Raw genomic sequence first — 15,471 nt, 5'->3', positions numbered from 1 at the left:
CACGTTGTGCACATGTACCCTAAAACTTAAAGTATAATAAAAAAAAAAAGAATCTAAGAATGTGACATAACAGTGACCCTTCCCACTTCACTCCCCCCAAATACTGGCAGCTGCAATTCCCTTTATCCTTTTCTTTTTCTGCAAAAAGATCATATGATTTCAAATCTCTTCCAATATTTTTATAGGTAAAGCTTGGCTGATTCTGTCAAGATGACAAAAGTACTGTAGCCAATGAAGGAAAAATGAACGATTGCAAATTGTATCAGATTGCCTGATAAAAGGCAAGTCAATCATTTATGTCTGATGTTTGCATTTTTAGCTCTAAATTTTAGACCATGTCCCCTTCAGTGAAGAAAAAAAAAATTTAAAACACCATTACTCTATTGGAGGGGAAAAAAATTCTCCAAAGTTGTGAAATTAACCTCTCTCTTCATTCACACATTCAGTTCTATTTTTGCAGTTGTACCCGTAATGTAAAAGATAAAGCACTTCAAGTCAATTCCAGGTTTCTAAAATGTCTGACTGTGCATGTCCCAGTTCTCTTCAGCACCTCCCAGAAGATTCAGCCAATTTTTATTTCTGCAGCGCATCAGTGTTTATCATTTGTTTTACAACAGCACTGCATGTTCTCAAAAACTGACTTAGATATATTTCACCCTCCTCTACAAAAACTCAAGAGAGACAAATGGCCTTAAAAACAAAATCCACCACTGAAACATGGTTAATTTACTAAAAGAGCATTTCTTTTTTTTTACCTGTCAGCTCAATATTTACTTTTTACAGTGGTAACTCCACACCATCCCCACCCACCTCTATATTTGTCAAAATTTATGACAAATTTCCAGCTTGTAATTAGGCATTCTGAAAATTCACTGTGGGAAAACTATTACTAGAGAAAAGGTTTTCCATTCAGCTTGCTTTATAGGAATACTGACGACTTTCATCTTCAGGAAGCCTAAGAGCAAAACCACGGAAGCATTTCGAGTGCACATGTTTGAACAAACCTATTTCTTGTGGACAAACGCTCTAAGAAGTCAGACAGACTTGGAACAAAATCCTGGCTGTCTCTTATGAGCTGGGTAAGTAGCTTAGCTTCTCTGCACCTTAATTTCCTTTTCTATAAAATGAAGATATTAATATTAAGTATTATATAGGGATATAGGGAGGAGTAAATAAGAAAACCACATAGCACAGTGCCAGGTGCATTGTAAATGCTCAATAAATGACAGCCATTACTATAGTATAGAAAAAAAATAGCTTAGGGAAGGTCCTCACCATCCATTTGTTGCCATCCTCAGAATTTCACCATTCTCATTAGTAATGAAAAAAGTATCTGAGCAACTTGCAGCCCTGGAAGACCTCTACATCAGAGATGGATGCATAAGAGCTCAGATATGAGGCAGCCTCTCAGGCCCAACAGTATTGCCTAAACCCAAGTGCAGCGCCCCTCCAAACAGACATTAGAGGAGTCCATGAAGCCCATGACAGGGTCTTTTCCATTAGATCTACTCCTTGCTCTGTGAGCTTAGACCAATCTCTACTCCCTCATCCTCAAAGTGAGAGGGTGGGCAAGACAAGCTCAGATAACTTTTGTTTGTAGAGAGAATTAATTCAGAGCTGGCGGGGGAAAGCAAGAGCAAGGAGTTTTCACAGGGTGCAAAAGCAAGCAAGATATCTCAATGGAGACATTTCCTAGCCTGGCATTATAAAATAATCAGGAAAAAAGCAATGGTCAGAAGACAGCCCAATATGCTCAGATACAACCTCTGGCTTTCTGCTTGGACAAATCACAACCCTACCATCACTCTAATAATTCTGACCAACAGTTGTAGGGCTAACAAACAGTGAGCACTCTATGTTCCCAGCAATTTTCAGAGTCTTGGCATGCACTGGTTCATCATCCCTCATGCTCAGGAGATCAGTGCTATTGTATTCATTTTCAGGTGAGGAAACTGAGACACAGAAAGGTTAAGAAATTTTCTTAAGGATACTGGATTGTGATAGAACCAAATTTGACCCCAAACAGTTTGGCTCCAGAGACTACAATCTTAATATCTACTATCCTCTACTCCTGCTCCCACTGGTAAAACAACCAGTGGAAACTCACTTGTGATTTCTATGACTCATAATTCAATTTTATGTAATAATATTTCTCTAAACCTTATATTGCTGAGCTGGTATGAGCCTTTAGGAAACTTTAGGCCTCTTTTATTTAATGTTCACAATAGGCATATTTCAAAATGCTGCAATTCAACTAGATTGAAGGAGGGAGTGTACCACAGAGGTGTGGATTACACAACCTGGGCTCTGAAGTCATAGCTGTTGAAGCTATGTGGTAGATGCATGGGAAATCTCTATACTATTCACTCTATTTTTGCTTGTGTTTGAAATTTTTGATAATAAAAGAGTTAAAAGCAACAAACATTTTCAACCACAAAGAAGACAACAGAAGACTAAGCTGTTTCAGGATCTAGACGGACATTCAGCTTCAGGAGATAATGCCCCTGCTGACAATTCCAGGCTAAATTTCAAAAAATCAGAGTACAGGAACTTATTCATCAATATTTTTACTAATTCAAGAACCCTCTCCCCAAAATACTTTAGTCTTGTCTGTCTGAAATAATAAAGGCATTCTCAGAGTTGAATTTTTTGCTCAATGTAATTTTTGTTGTTGTTGTTGCTACTGTTACTTCCCTCCTCATGAAAAGTTTATCTTTCCACAGCCTACAAATTATTAAAGACGATTTGCAGAGTCAGACTTAAAAACATCTACCCCACTATCTTTTTCACAGTTCTCTTAAAAGATTAAAATAAAGAAACTTACCCGTTTTGTTGTGCATTCCCTCTTTAGCAAAGTGTGCTGTGGTTTCGCAAACTAGCTCAGTCCTTCTGAACTTTTCTGTATCCGTTATAATATTAAAGAGCCACAAGGAAGGGAAGTGGTTAGTCAACTTGCTAATTTTATCAGTCCCTCCCACTGGTTAAATAGTACCTGATGCTACAGATGCAATATCAGTTTTCCCAACTCATTTCCCTGCTACTGAACAACTTTATAAAGACTGCATAACTTGGGGGCAAAGACAGTGACTATAGCTGGTATGCAGGCATGAGAGAGTTAATGAATGAACATTTTATTACTATTAATAAGAAGCCTAATAGACTACAGAAACCAGCAATTCAACAGAATGAGGAGGAAGAGGAGGAGGAGAAGGAAAGAGAATGTTTGTCAGCTCCATACTCTAAGTATACTCAATTTGGGTAGGAAGGGGAGTGATTTTTTAATGCAATCAGAGGACGTGTGGGAAGTGGCTGGTGTTTCATTTGTTGATAAATGATTCTGCCCTGGAATGGATCCAATTTACCGGATATAGAAACTTCCACAACTGGGCGCCCTGGCTCCGACGACGTTCTTTCTCTGAAGCTTACTAATTAAAACACAGGGCAAAGTACCAAATGTGTCCCTCTGAATGAGGGAAAATTAGACATCCTCTGAAGAAGCAGCTATGAATTGTTTCTTAGATGGAAAGGCCTGCAGTGAATGAGAGGAAAAAGAAGAGGCTGAGAGCGATTTTAATGAAATAAAATGATTTTGCTGTTTCAATCCCACTCCAAAAGATTTCAACATATAAAACACTGTCACTCCAGAACCCTAGATTATGCAATTTTCTGAGCTACTTAAATGGGTGCATTTGAATTAAATCTGGAGTACTCACTTTGAAGTGCCTTTCCCACCATATCTAAGGATTGTGGCATTAGAAAAAAAAAGTCTGAAAACCAAATCATCCTGAAGCCTCACTACCTCTTGCTTTTGATTGGCTAGGAAAATGTTTCTTCAAAGAAATTCTAATTTTTTAAATATATTTACATGTGGTAATAGTTTCACAAAAAGAGTTAAATTTGATAAGCTGAGGCAGGTTGAGGAAACTAGCAATTCTGTCACTGATACCCTTCTTAGTATACCCCCAATTCAGTGATACTTAGCTTATAAAATAAAGGAAAAACTTTGAAGACTTATTGAATTTATTTTCCACCTCCTAAGTCTCTTTTATAATTAGATCTAAGAAAATGAAAATCTAAGTACTACACTGAAGGGAAATACAAGCAATGCCTTGCTCTGAGATCTCTCCAATAGTTTCTCTTGAAGAACAAAAACTGCACAATTCTAAGCCCCCAAGGTCATATTTTTATATTTGGTCTGAGTTTAAGGTGAGAACAAATACCTGAAATCAATACTTCACAGTCATGACTCTGGCTTTAGTCCCTCTCACTTACATCTGTAGCTTTTGCATCTTCAGGAAAGAAAGAAGAAAAGACACAGTTCTAGAAGAAAAAGAAGAGGGGGAAGTGAAAAAGAAAGGGAGAGAACTTTGCTTCATTGTCCCCTTCTCCAAAACTCTTAACAGCTTCCCCAAGCATCTAGGCTTGGTGGCACCTCCTCGGCTTCATCCACAGGCCTTCCTTACCCATTCAAACACATCTACTTGCCCCTCTCTGAAATCCTGGAGCATATTTCATCATCCTCTCAGTCTAGGCATAACTTATTTCTATGTAATGTCTTTCTAGAAGCCTGTAAGCCTCTTTAGGACCAATGTATATTCTCGATGGTCACCTAGAGCATTAAGCTGCTCAAGCACAAAGCTTCACTTTTAAAAACAAGTATTTTGTAATGCCGCTTTTACTAACCTAACACAAAGCTCATAGATTATACAAACAACCTCTATACAGAATATTCTTTTTAATTATAAAGTGCTCCAGGCATGAGCATAACTTACATATTGAGGAAGTCATCTGATGCCTGCCCTACTACCAACAAGTAAATACGAATTAAAGAGAAGTAATAAGCAGCCAGTACTTTCAAGAGGGTAAGAAAGTGAAAGACTGGAGGGTTGAGTGGTTACATGGACATTAGGCTAAAATTTAGTATTAGAATAAGAAACAATAAAGCAGGCTTACAGGCAAGTGATAAAAGGAAAATAAGAGTAACTGAAGTCTAGATAACATGCCAAGGCAAATTACAGATGGTAAAAGTAAAGAACACACAAAGAAGAATTAATATTCTCTCATAAGATCTGATATTTATTTCTTATTCATAAAAAATGTTAAAGGAGTGTTAATTTTGCTTTTTGTTATATTGAACAAGGGTGCTACAAATGAACACTGATGGAGCTGCACTGTGTTGGTTATTCAAATACCATGAGCCACCTTGTTGTCAGCAACATGGTTTTCCAAATGGTGAACAATGCACAGTAAACCTTCCAAAGCAAAGAACAATTTTACCTGAAATTATACAGTAGCTGTAGTCTTAGGAAATTCAACGTATACTAAAATTGAATTAAAGCAGTTTTTATATGTGCAACCAGTTTTGTTTCTAGGCTCAAATAATTATAAACAGGTGTTTCACCTATATGAATACCCAAAGGGATTGTTGAAAATGCAGGACACAACTTCCGGGTCCAGTCCCCTCACATAACAGGACTTTAGTCCACTAAATGCCAGTAGTGCTCTCCAAGCATTGCGGCATCCAGAAAACACTTTCCAGTCTTCCCTTAGGGGCCAGTACAGCCTCATTGAAAAGCACTACCCTAGACAAACTACTACCCTTCAAACAGCTGGCTTTGGGAGTCAGGTAGGCACATCAAGATGTGAAGGAGACCAGGGCAGGAATGCGCTGAATGCAGAGTGCATGGTCCGGCTGGCTAAGGCCAACTGTGGCCATCTGCTCTCAACTGTGGCCAACCAGGATTCTGAGCCCCAGCAGCACAGAATCCCCATCTATCAAGAGAAGGTGGACATCTGGATTTTTATGTGAAACCTCCTTTTTAAAAAAGGGTTGGCAAACACTCTTTGAACTATGCAAAGTTTGTCTTCAGGCTAACATGATTACTGGTTGCTCAATCAAAAACATATAACAACATTTACAAAATATGTAATGTCAGAGTATGGTATTCAGTGTAACAAGTACTTTGATCCCCTATTGTATATAGGAATTATATAGAATAAACTGGAGTATCTGCCAACATGTTAATGAGAATTCTCTAAGAATATATTATTTTTTCGTTTTTCTTTTTTCTTTGCAGTATTTTCTAATTTTTCTAAAATAAACACATAAGGCTTTGCAGTAAAAAAATAAGCAATAGAAAATATATTTCCATTTTAAAAATTGGAAGATGGTAGTTATAAAAAGCTCTTTAAATACACTCAGAAAAAAACTACCATTAAAATGGGCAAAACAAATTAAATTCCTTTCAAATACCCAGTTCTGCTTCATCTGAAGCACTAGTTAAAGATCAGATGTAAAAATTAAACTGTCTGCAAATCAGAACAGGTATATGCCTAGGTAATGGAATCATTGCCTTGTGTTCTAGATATGTAAGTCATTACATTATCTCTTTTATTAGATAGTCAGAGCCCACACAGGAAGGAAGCAAGTCTGACTGCGTGTCATAGAAAGCACGCAAATGAATTGTGCATCAATTTAAAAAGACCTAGTGTTCTAAAAGTGGTAAAAAATAAACTTTCCTATGAGCAATAATAATAAAGTTAACCTTTAAAATGAAGGTGCTTTAGTAATTTAATTACCTTTTTCCTATTTACAAAATTAATATTAGAAGCTGAGTCATGATGGAATTCAATAAAATTATTTTATTAACTTCCTCTAAGGCTTAAAAAATACTTTATTAAACCTCTCTTTTTATAATTCAGTCTTATCCTTCACTCTGCTGAAGACTTGGACCACATTTTATTCCTATAAAAACTGATTTTCCCCCAAATTAGAAATATGTAACTAGAAATGATTCAAAGCTGATCCTCCTAGGTACCAAAACACAATATCCTGAAAAATAAGCTTACACCTTGAAATATCACACATAATAAGACCACTTAAAACACACATTTATATAAACTATATATAATTATTATTTTACATATTATATAATATTATATAAATACATATTACTATATATGTAATTATTATTGAATTTTCACAATTTAGAAAAATGTACTCCTAGACTTTATAGAGAGGGACTAATTGAACCATGGTAACTGGTATGAAAATAATGATGATACAATTTTTAGAGATATTACCTTTTCTTTTTTTCTTAGGAAGCATGGTCATGCATGGTGCTTATTTTGAAAGGAAATTCAACCTTTTCCCTCTTAAGTTATATGCTGACTAGAGCTTGAGTTCTTAAATATGTGTTCAAGTTTATTCATTTCAATTCTGCAGAATCAGAAGATTATACAGTTTGTGAACTAAATCTTTCCTTTCAATTGTATCTTTCAATTTTGATTACAAAAGCAAATGTTTACAGGTTTGAAAGTTGCTAGTTCAACATTGTTGGGGAACTCAGGGTGAACAACAAAATTACCAATTGCCCAGCAAAAAAAGAAAATCTCATTAGCATAGTATCATGCAGTATGTTTTTCTGAGATGCATCCCAAATTTAGTCTCTTTAAAATGCCTTTGACACTTGACTAAATTTAGTGCTAAGGTGATTATTTTTAGCCAAGAGTTTGCTTATTGACATATATTCAAATAAATGAGAAAAACTACCACTGGAACACAAAGTGTCTAAATATGTACTTGCTGAAAAGAAGGAGCATTCCAGTGTGCCTGTCTTCTCTAGTAAACATAAGACATAACACTCAACTTCACTGGTAAGCAAGTAAATTTAAATTATGAAACATTAACATTTTCATATATCATTGATGCTAATAGATAATGACAAGCACATGATGTGAAAAACACTGCTGGTAGGAGTGTAAATTGGTACACCTTTCCCAGGGAAAAAAATGTCACACTATATCAAGAATCTTTTAAAACGTTCACACTCCTTAAGAGTGATTCTATTTCTAGGAATCATTTCCAAAGAAAAAAAATCAAGGATGTGGATAGTGATTTATGTAAATGAATGTCCATCACACTGCTACTTTAAAGTGTCACTGAATAACTGCAAATGGTGTATATTCCCAATATAAGGAAAATAGTAAAAGAAATTATGGTATAATTATGTCATTATTATAAAAATTTCTACAAATCATGATACTGAAAATACTGAATAACACTAAAAAATGAACAATACTGAGTAAGAAAGGGGATAGAAAAATATACATTATGACTTGGTATTAATGACCCAAGTCTTAGAACCCAAACATACACTTGCCATTCACACCCTCACAATTTCCCCCAAATTTTATCCCACAGTCAATGGAAAGAACACCAAAAGAAAAGCCCAGAGTGTGAAGACTGTGTCCTTTACTTGTCCTTTAGCTTCTGGAATTTTAGTTCATTTTACTTTGGTTTAGTGGATTTTAATTTTTCTCCTTGATAAAGTGAAGCTTGTCTGGCAATTCAGAAGCTTTAGGTGAAATCCACCCAACTTTAATGTGGAAACAACTGTCAGTGGGTCCTTATTTTAGTTATTCCACAAGAAATCACATTACTTTTTAAATCAGAGTGCTGAAAATCATGCCTGACTTATAGCAAAATGAATTTTTAAAATTTTACCTGGGACAACAGTAAGAGTAAGTGTTGGATTTAAATCAAATGAAGAAGAAAGAAATCTACCTGTATCTAGTCCCTATAAAACCAAGCACTGGACAAACTGGAGCTCTTTTAGTTCTCACAACAACCCTAAAGGTTAAGTTTTCTCATTCCTAATTTACACATGGGGAGACTAATTTACCCAAAGATTAGATAAATTGGCCAAGTTCTCACATTTGGTAAATCAAGAACCAGAATTCATTATAGTCGATCCTGACCACAAAACCAAAGACTAACACGATATACAAAGATTTTATAATGGAATACAGGTAGTTAACCCGTGGTAGTCTTCAAACACACTTTTCTTGTCTGAAGTTACTATGGTGGAAGATGAAATAGGAGATAATGGAAAACTGGGTAAAAGTACACAATTGAATACATTAACTGAGCCTATATTTTCTCAACCAAAAGTCAGGACACAGGATCTGAACCTGTGAAACAGAAGTACTCCCAGAGTTTCATGTTTCATGTAACCATCATTTGCCTAATGTTTGATGAAAAAATATATATATATGTGTGTGTATATGTGTGTTGTAAATACCAAATTAAATTTATATTTCTATTGACTTTAAAGGTAAAGTCACACAAACAATATATGATCATAAAATCAAGTAATACACAAAATATATATAGACAAAGCAAAAATTGCCTCATTATCCTACACTACACAAAAAGCCAATGGGGAACAATTTGGTGGCCTCCTGGACTTCTTTATGTTAACATTCACAAAATTATGGTAGCACTTAAGGAAACGAATGTTGTGTAAATTGTACAAGTGACATGAGGCAGGGTTTAACCTTAAACACATTGGTTTAACTTCCAGAGGATCTCCTTTCTAACTTTTTATTTTGCTGGGGCCAGAGGGGAGAATACTCCACAAACAAAGAAATGGAGAACTTTGTTGTTCTGATTTGCTTATTTTTAATACTTTCCAAAAATCCAAAGTATTAGGTGGTTGATTCTGCCATTTATTCCTGTTTCCTTTTGAGCAAATCATTTAATTCTGCAGCTGAATGTTTCCCATCTATAAATAAGGGTGATTACCTAAAAGAGTTCTGAAAAAGTCAATGACTCAGTAACTATATGGAATTATATTTCAGTATCTTTCTTTTAAAATCTGTTTTAGAGTAATGCAACATGCTTAACAAAAATGAAATGCAAACCTTTAGAATTTCAAATGAAGAATTAAGATACCATTGGGCCACGTGTACTCACAACCTATTATGCAAAAAAGAATGATAATCAGTTCACCAAATAATAGCCATACCACTGTTAAACTTTCTGCTTTACATAAACTTGGTATTCCACTACATTTAAAATAAATCTCTAATTCACTTTTGCTTTACTCAGTCTCTTTGATATGGTTTGGCTATGTGTCCCCACCTAAATCTCATCTCGAATTGTAATCCCCACATATTGGTGGAGGGGCCTGGTGAGAGGTGATTGGATTATGGGGGTGGACTTCCCCCAAGCTGTTCTCTTGATCGTGAGTGAGTTCTCCGAAGATCTGGTTGTCTGAAAGTGTGTGGCACTTCCCCCTTTGCTCCCTCCTGCCACCATGTGAAGAAGCTGCCTGTTTCCTCTTTGCCTTCCACCATGACTGTAAGTTTCCTGAGGCCTCCCAGTCATGCTTCCTGTTGAGCCTTCAGAATGTGAGTCAATGAAACCTCTTTTCTTCCTAAATTGCCCAGTCTCAACTAGTTCTTTCTAGCAGTGTGAAAACAGACTAATACACTCTTCTTATATTATTACTATGCCCCACTAAGAAATATCTCCCCTTGCTGGGTTAGAGTGTTGAGTATCTAAAAAATTGAGATAGAAATTTCAAGGCACTGAGAACCAGAAAAAGGTCAAAGAGTTTCACATGCCCTATTTATTACCTTTCAAATGCAGGGCCTAAAACATATTCAGAATTTCTAACATGTCTTTCAGTCCTAATTTTAAGGGTGGGAATCTTTAATCAATCAAATAGTCCTGGGCTCTAGCTAGTTCTGTTCACAAGGTGACTGGCTGTATAGAGTGAAGATTACAACATCAACCATGTGGCCAAGAGAAGGGAGTACCCAGACTCATTTATTATTTTTCCCCCGGTGGATTGGTATGGATGCACTGTGAAGTGCAATTGCAACATCCTTTTGCCTCATGGAATACATGGGGATAAATTCTTCACCAAATTACACATAATCCAAGTGAGCAGAATTCTTAAGGAAATGCTCAGCAAGTGATAATCACTTTCCCTCAGTGCAAATATGTCATTTCCCTTTCAAAAAAGGGTCCCGGGACCTTGCATTGTCTTGTTTAAGAATAACAATCACAATGTATCACTCTCATCTATTTCCCCTAAGAAGTAAAATGTTTTTATTTCTCAAGGACAGGGAGTCTTGGGCACCATTTTGAGATTTTCTTGAGAAATATTCACAATATACTTCCATTTACTAACTATATAATCTTAAGAATGTTATTAAACTTTCTGGACTTTATTTCTCATTTACAAAATGAGATTTATAATACCTATTCCATAGAATTGCTGTGAATATTAAATAAGGTTTATTATATACAGGGCCTTGCACAGTGACTAACACATTGCAGACAGTCAAAACCTGATAAATACAATTACTGTAACTACTAGCAATAAACAGTATTTAGTTTTTTCCTCCTCATACTAAGAAGGATATTATGATGATTCTGTGAGTGTGTGTGTTTCTTTCAATATTTCTTACAGTAGCTGCAGGCTTATTCAGGCCCTTTTTCTAAACACTTTACTATATAGTTTTAAAAATCCTTTTAAGATCCATAATCCTATTGAGTCAAGAATAAAACGTGTACTTAGTTTCAGGCAAACAACTGTTCAACAGAAGCCCCTTCAATTTTTAATTATGCTCTCTTCCCTTTCCAAGTTCACTGTATTCTCTGATTTTTAGTCTTAAAAGTCAGTCAGGGTACATTATTTATGTTATATTCAATACGGAGAAAAAGAAGAAAAGGGGTTTTATTCAGGACACTAACTCTAACCTTGAAATGTTATTTTCTGAACATTTGTTCTGCTCACTGAGCAAATTTTAGTCTTCAAGTCAGATGTCTAAATACAGTGCTTGAGCTCTGCTTAAAGGCTAAAAATACAGACTTCTGCACAAGGTGATGGTTACAAAGGAAGGTGTTTAGAATACGGTTCAATAGAAGCTAAGGTAATTGAGCATTAGCTATATAGTTCAGCCAGAAGAATTCCTCTTCTACGCTGAAGCTTTGGAGTCAAATCGTAGGCTATTATCCTTTGAAATACATTTCACATGGAAAGAGAATCAATTAAAGAAGTGGTTTCCTGAAACCTTCACCAGGTCCTCAGTTTTGATCATTTGAAGACTAGAAGTTATGGAATCCTTTGTCAAACTCTCTCTCTCTCTTAAATTAAGTACTTAAGCAGAGTAAATCTGAACAGGAAGACTGGCTGCAAAACCCATGCAGTATTTTCCTTCTCTTGAGAAAAATATATGAATATAAGTCAGTGAATAGTTTTGATGCTCACTAATACCATGATAAAACAAGGTCATCATATAGAAAGTTTATTATCCTCCAGGAAACACACTGCGTATCACTTCCTGATTCTGCTTCAGACTCACAAACTAAGCTTTGTTCCACCTTGTATCATCTTAGACTAAGTCTTCTCAGAGTCACAAACTAACCTCTGCCACCTTGTATCATCTTACACCAAGTCTTCCTCAGGCACATCTGCCCAAAAGTAAAGTGTCAAGGAGAGGGGAAGAGCAAAATAAAACAGAGGCCTGGAATGGATACTATCTCTGTTTTCAAATGACATGTGAGGTTCATTTAATTCTTTTTCCTTTTGAGAAATTGGAAAAGATACCATTAAGTGAACAAAGAAGAAAAGGGCAGATACAAATGTTGATGTGCTCATGATAAATAATGCCTAAATAAATGATTAAATGGAAGGAGAAGTCATAACAATATTAGACCATCTCAATGAGTTATTTTATTATCCAAATCCCCTCTTTTTTATTTTTATTTTTTTGAGACAGGGTCTCATTCTGTCACCCAGGCTGGAATACAGTGGAACAATCATGGCTCACTGCCACCTTGACCTCCTGGGCTCAGGCTATCCTCCTGTCTCCTGTCTCAGCCTCCTGAGTAGCTGGGACTATAAGTGCATGCCAACACGCCAGCTAATTTTTTTTTTTTTTTTTTTTTTTTTGAGACAGAGTCTCACTCTGTCACCCAGGCTGGAGTGCAATGGAGCGATCTTGGCTCAATGCAACCTCCGCCTCCCAGGTTCCAGTGATTCTCCTGCCTCAGCCTCCTGAGTAGCTGGGATTACAGGCACACACCATCATGCCCAGCTAATTTTTGTATTTTTAGTAGAGATGGGGTTTCACCATGTTGGTCAGGCTGTTCTCGAACCCCTGACCTCGTGATGCACCCACCTCGGCCTCCCAAAGTGCTGGGATCACAGGCATGAGCTACTGCACCCAGCTGCTAATTTTTAACTTTTTTGTAGAGATGGAGTCACACTATGTTATCCAAGCTGGTCTCAAACTCCTAAGCTCAAGCAATCCTTCCGCCTTGGCCTCCCAAAGTGCTCGGATTACATGGGTGAGCCACTGTGCCTGGCCCAAATTCCCTCTTTAAATATTGATTATACATAAGTCTCATGAACCTATCCTGTCTTTTTCAATATTCATTTTATTTCCAGTGCCTAGAAACGTAACTGACGTAGGTCCTTAAATATTTGCTAAATGGATAAGTATATTTTCATTTTCTTTTTATTTGCTTTTTAACTTTTCAATCTTTTTAAGGGTAATTCAGTTATTTTTTTACATCTCTAAGAATTCCCCTTTCAACACTCAGAATTCCCCTTTCGACACTAGCCAGAAGATATAAATGAAAAATTACATCATAATTCCTTAATAAAGCTTTCATGCAAGAAATAATATTTGGCCAATTTACATAAAAAATGAATTAGGCCTCTTTGAAACTAGTTTCTAGGCAATATTTGCCCTTATGAAATGAGTAAATGTGGCTGGGCATGGTGGCTCTCACCCTGTAATCCCAGTACTTTGGGGGGTCGAGGGGGTGGATTACGAGGTCAGGAGTTTAAGACCAGCCTGGCCAACATGGTGAAATCCCATCCCTACTAAAAATACAAAAATTAGTCAGCTGTGGTGGCGGGCGCCTGTAGTCCAAGCTACTCAGGAGGCTGAGGCAGGAGAATCGCTTGAACCTGGGAGGCAGAGGTTGCAGCGAGCTGAGATCACGCCACTGCACACTCCAGCCTGGGCAACAAGAGTGAGACTTTGCCTCAAAAAAGAAGTAAATGCAAACACACATTCATACTAGACACATATCTGACCAATTTTTTGCATCATCTTCATCATGATGTCACTGGGTAGAAAAGACCAAAATATGAAAATTTCCCTAACCATTTCATTTATTCTTATCCCGTAACAATCAAACTTGCCTACAAATTTACTCTTTAGTAAGAACAAGGATAAAATTGGTGGTGGAAAAGCCAGGCAGGCAGCGAGATGAAGTAACTAACACTGGGACAACAATAATCTGAAAGTCGGAAAGCACACTGCCATCTCCTTGTGTTGTGTCAAGTACGTTTAATAAAAAGCAGTTTGCCACAGTCAAACATTTCTTTGTAAGCGAGCTTTTATTATGACTGGATTTTGTTATTTGGTAGAGATTTAGTTGTGCTTTACTGAATGATGAATTGAATTCTGTCCACGCCCGAGATTGGTCCAATATCTAATTTATTTCCAAAATGACATATAAAATTTACTTTAAAATTCCCCAAACGTCCGTATCTGTGTTTCTGAATTTCCAGATCCTGACTTTCAGAACAGAGTACCTACTTCCACAGCACAGAAAACTCTTGTTATAGAATGTTCAATAGAATATTCAATAGAAAAGAAATTATTTTTCTTCCTCGAATTACTAAACACCGCTTCATACTTTTCAAAGTGATCTTTTAAAATCAAATGTGGGGTGCATAAGAGATGATGTCTCCCTTCATATGCATAAATTCACAATGTCCTGGGGCATTGACTTCAGCACAGAAAATTCCTGATAATTTGGTCAATTTAAAACAAAAAAAAAGTTTAAGAAATAACTGCATCATACAGAATTTTAAGTACTTCTCTTTCATCATATTACATAAAAGGCATGTCTAAATTTAGACATATGTAAACATGCCAATCCCTGAAAAACCCTAGACCACAGAAGTTCTAGGGAAAAGTCTGTATTATATTAAATATGAGACTCCATTTCCTTGTTTTGAATTATTGGTGCTGCTGTGGCAACAGCACAACACAGAACTTTGTTGCTCTCTCAGCAAAGCTATTTATACTATTTAAACTCTTCCCAGGGAGTTCTTCCTCTACCATGTTCTTCCATTATTTTAATAAAGCACTCCATTCAAAGTGTATGTTTTTGTTTTTAAATCATTGCTAAATGTGAAATAACAAATCTCACCTTGGAACTGTTTAGGCAGACTCTAGACACGAAGCTAATCTCTTGACGTGTTCTAAAGTCACTGAGTACCCATTTCACAGATCACAGTGTTCTGATATAAAAGGCCAATTTCCTGCAACTGAAAGGAGTGATATGTGGCTTCTAAATGCTCGGAAAATTTACCAAAATATCCAGAAGTGGAACATAGCTGGTGAAGTAATGATTAAAATACTTCCGAAAGGAAGAGATTTCTGTGGAAGTTCAAGATGGTGCTTCTTCTTGTTTGTAGGATGTTGCTAGTGAAGTGAAGGTTCTGATGTCACTAGCTGAAGAAGCAAGTGCAATGACATAGACATGGTAAAGGACTAACAGTAATTAGTTGCATAAAGCTACACGATAACAAGCTTTTTTAAAACTTGATCTCTGGGATAGTTAAATTAACCAAGCAAAGAGAAGAATCA

At 36.3% G+C, this 15,471-nt stretch overlaps 1 protein-coding gene and 1 long non-coding RNA gene across 2 annotated transcripts in view; both read right to left on the bottom strand.

Moving 5' to 3' along the window:
• The window catches only part of LOC129523798 (uncharacterized), a 37,143-nt gene extending 33,904 nt beyond the window's left edge, over positions 1-3,239 (bottom strand). The window contains exon 1 of the long non-coding RNA XR_008667422.2: positions 2,825-3,239. This is a non-coding gene — a long non-coding RNA (uncharacterized lncRNA). The remainder of the gene's footprint in view (positions 1-2,824) is intronic.
• Positions 1-15,471, bottom strand: part of HDAC9 (histone deacetylase 9) — an 857,715-nt gene that overhangs the window by 715,504 nt on the left and 126,740 nt on the right. The gene's annotated exons all lie outside the window — the stretch shown is intronic.

The sequence above is a fragment of the Gorilla gorilla genome, chromosome 6 (genome assembly GCF_029281585.2).
Source record: "Gorilla gorilla gorilla isolate KB3781 chromosome 6, NHGRI_mGorGor1-v2.1_pri, whole genome shotgun sequence".
Taxonomy (NCBI): Eukaryota; Metazoa; Chordata; class Mammalia; order Primates; family Hominidae; genus Gorilla; species Gorilla gorilla.
This window is presented reverse-complemented; position numbering and strand designations above follow the sequence as displayed.